This window comes from Tachypleus tridentatus, chromosome 13, assembly GCF_004210375.1.
Source record: "Tachypleus tridentatus isolate NWPU-2018 chromosome 13, ASM421037v1, whole genome shotgun sequence".
NCBI lineage: Eukaryota > Metazoa > Arthropoda > Merostomata > Xiphosura > Limulidae > Tachypleus > Tachypleus tridentatus.
Genome location: NC_134837.1, coordinates 272,479,618 through 272,484,127, shown reverse-complemented (window position 1 = coordinate 272,484,127; position 4,510 = coordinate 272,479,618).

Genomic DNA, 4,510 nt, shown 5'->3' with positions numbered 1-4,510 from the left:
ACTTTCTGTGCACGTGATGAGAGAGATCAAACGTAACAACTTCATTTTCTCGTGAAAGTCGACTGTTCTTCACTCTATTCTTTCCTGTTCGAACATCGCCCGTTTTCGCAGTAAATAGTGCAGCCATGACGACAACGCGCTCCTCGTGGTACACCGGCACGAGGATCGGCAGAGATAATACCCTCGCTCCACACACACACCTGGCCAAAGGTAAGAACACCTGCCGTATATTCTGAAAGAGTCGACACGTAAACGGGAAAACATTGTGAGCGTAACTGATTGTGGGAATCGTTAATCTATTCAGGTAAAGGATATGAAGGTATTAAAAAACACATTAAGGATTAAAGTATTATTTTCTAAGCGCTGTATTAGTGTTTTTAAAACGTTTTGATTAGAGAGAGATAGCACTAACACTGGGAGACACTGAGCTTTTTTCGTGTTCGTACACAAGAATGGCTGTTCAGAATGTGGTTCGAACAGTTAGGAAAATACGGTCATAATTGACGTGCCTGTACTGTATTATAATGGAGTGCTATGTTGAAATAGACTGATTGTCATGGAATCACGTGCCAGTAGATGTGAAAAGACGCCATAAACTGGACTTTGTGATAACGATTTCTTATTACACATTCAAAATGTGTGAAAAAAAAATACCCACATGTCGTGAAGACTGTCCATCTGATATAACAACTTATTATTTTAGTAATATTATTAATCATATTGTAACTAATCATAAAACATTTATCGTTGCTGCTTTACTCACAAGATGTTAGTTAGTCGTGCTACAGTCTAGATACAAGGTGTCTCAGGTTCATGATATTATTTATACAGAATGTCTGAGGGTCGTGATGCTGTGTCTAAGCAAGGTTTCCCAGAGTCGTCATACTATATCTGTGCACGTGTCTCAGGGTTCTTAAACAGTGTATACGCAGAGTGTCTCAGGGTTTTGATACAGTGTCTATACAGAGTGTCTCAGGGTCATGGTGCTGTGTCAAAGCAGGGTGTATCGGGTCGTCATACTGTATCTATGCACGTGTCTCGGGGTTGTGATACAATGTTTGTACAGGGTGTCTCAGGACTGTGAGCCAATGTCTATGAAGAATGTCTCATGGTTGTGGTACAGTGTCTATACAGAGTGTCTCAAGATTGTGGTGCTGGGTCTATGCAGGGTTTTCGAGGCTATAGTACTATGTCTGTACATGGTGTCTCAAAGCCACAATACTATGTCTGTGTAGGATTCTCTCGATTGTAATAGTGTTTGTGAAGGGTGCCTTAAGGTTGTGATACAGTGTCTATACAGAGTGTCTGTAGGCCACCATACAGTGTCTATATAAGGTATCTTAAAATCGTGATACAGTATCTGTATACTCCGAATAGGCACTGTAACATGACACAGAGACACATTTGTAAACATCTCCCACGGCCTGAGACACCCCATACAGATATATTCTGAAGGTTTTAAAACACTCTATATAGACACTGTATGACAGTCTCAGATACCCTGTATTGACTCTATATAGTGGCCCTGAGACACACGCTATAGACACAGTTTGATGGTATAAAGACACTCTATATAAGCATGTATCTTGGCCTGAGACACTCTCTCTATATTCTATATAGTGTCTCTGATACACCCTGTATAATCTTGTATATTGAGTCTGTAGAATGACGTTGAGACATCCTGCAACGGTTCTATGTAATGGTTATAAGATACCCTGTATTACGGTGCAATAGAAAGTAAATAACGGAAAAGTTAAAGACGTGTATGTCTGAGGCTCCTAGACATGTATACCAGAAGTGGATCTCTAACGGAGCACTTAAAACAAAGAGAGAGAGACCAAAACCAGGAACAACTAGAGAAACTTGGTTAGAACCATTACATATAATGTATTTAAACAACAGGCTAACGACACTTCTTAATTCAAGAGAATAATCATGTTATACTTTGCTTGTACTAGACAGGTTGCATATTGACTAACTACTGTCGAAAGTGAAAACCTAAATGTTAAATAACAAATCAAAATCTTTGGGTTACCTTAGCACTGACTGGACTAGGTGTGGATCTAGTAACTTCAAAAACACCTTTTATATATATATATTTAGGGGGAAGAGAGCTCGCCATACCTAAAAAGGTATGGCATTAAAAACCAGAGTTAGGATGCATTTTAATGTTTAGAAATGCCTTCATTTGTGCAGGACGAATGAAAACATTTGAGCATTTTGAACAGTGCGTATTCACATTAATCGTAACAGGATCCACAGCATCATTTATTGCATGTCGAGAAATTACAGCATTCTCTAACAGTGCTATTATAATGTTGGTGAACATTCGCGCCATTTCTTACATGATAATATGTGACAGAAAGAGATAAACTGGTGTAAATTAATTTTGAAATGTTCTGAATTTGTTGTGCCGTCATCACAAAGACATGTTTAAGGACATGCAATGAACTCATCAGAACATCGGTAATGATGAAGTAAACGGTTAAAAGTTAAAATATTGCACAACAGGAATGCTAAGTAATTATAGAAAGTAGAGTTTGCACAATAGTTATTCACAACTTTTACAGATAAAGAGTAAAGGTTTGCACAGTGGAAGGTGTTAGCTTTGGGGCTTAACTACATTTCAGGAGGCCTCCCCCTCCATTAACGCTGGCCCTTTTGCTGTGTGGGCCCTGAACATGTATACACTCCAAATAATTATTAGCTATGTAACAATAAGCAGTTTATTGTTTTATTATTTATTATTCTTTTGTTTCCTTGTTTGATGGCTTATGACCCTAGAATTCGGGTTTCGATATCACAGATAGTTTATTGTGTAGTTTTTGCTTAAGGACAAACAAACTAACATTTTCTTACATTTCAGTTTAATCAAAACATTTTCACTGTGCACCAACTCATGTTTTGTTTACACCAATTGAACTTGAGGTTTTTGCAATAAAAACACCCTTGAACATCACATACTACATACAGTAAGTAACCACCATTATCGCGGGTGTCATACACGCTTCACCTAGCAGGCGTTGTCATTAACACTAGGTATGTACATTGTAAAAAAGTACGAAAGAATTAACTCAAAACCAAACAAAAGGAATATAGTTTCCTTAATACCCCAACAGGTGGCTTACGACTATTATTATTTTTTCTTGCCTGTAAAGTCGCTATAACTAATTATTCGAAAGTCGTGTACTCTCGGCATTCATACTGTACTGTGAAAGAGATCTGTTTGTTTTTTTTGTGCTTCACCATGGGCTGGCCGTGCTGTATGCCACAGGGATCGAACCCTAAATCGTAGCGATTTAATTCCTCATGTTTATTGCTAAACCACCGGGTTGGGGGGGGGGGATAAAGAATGTGATAAAATGAAAGACGACCCTTTGTAATGGGTCAGATTATTTTCAGATTCAGTTCCTATTTGTTGGATAATTTTCCAAGCAAGTACCAAGTTAGATATTTCTATTGTTTTGTTCGAAAACCTTTTACACGTATTACTTAATTAAGAGCACTATCTATAAAACAACAGTTTTATGAAACGGTAGAAGTTATAGTTAAATTTGAGGTTAATTTGAAGTTTGTTTTTGGGTTTCGCGCAAAGCTACACGAGGGCTATCTGCGCTAGCCGTCCCTAATTTAGCAGTGTAAGATTAGAGGGAAGGCAGCTAGTCATCAATACACACACCGCCAACTCTTGGACTACGCTTTTTACTAACGAATAGTGGGATTGACAGTAATATTATAACGACCCTATGGCTGAAAGAGTGGGCATTTTGGTGTGACGAGAATTTGAACCCCCGACCCTCAGATTACCAGTCGAGTGTCTTAACCACTTGGCCATGCCGGGCCTAATTTGAAGTAGCCTAAATGATACACAACCGGAGGTTTTCGCTAGTGCGTTATACTTTATACTTATTAGAAGCAAAAGTACCCGTCCAGAGTGACGCGAAAAATTTTAGTTACTATATAAATCTACATTATTTCATGGACTTTAAAAGGTTAACTGGTTTCATTTAAAGTCAAAGCGAAGAATAAGAGAATAATTACTGGGCATTTCAATCACATTAAGACCCGTTAAACAATAACATACGATAAATTAATTACGTCACATTTTAAAAGGTCCGGCATGACCAGGCGGGTTAAAGCGTTTGACTCGTAATCTGAGGGTCGCGGGATCGAATCCCCGTCGCACGAAAATGCTCGCCCTTTCAGCTGTGGGGACGTTATAATGTGACGGTCAATCCCACTATTCGTTGGTAAAAGAGTAGCCCAAGAGTTGGCGGTGGATGGTGATTACTAGCTGCATTCCCTTTAGTCTTACACTGTTAAATTAGGGACAGCTAGCGTAGATAGCCCTCGTGTAGTTTTGCGCGAAATTCAAAAGCAAAAACAAACCAAACATTTTAAAATGTTAATAATAGAATGGTTAATTCCTAACAGTTTGGTGTAGAATATCCTGCTTGTGAAATAAAATTTTGCATCAATGTTATTCATACCTGTTCTCTCGTCATCTTAA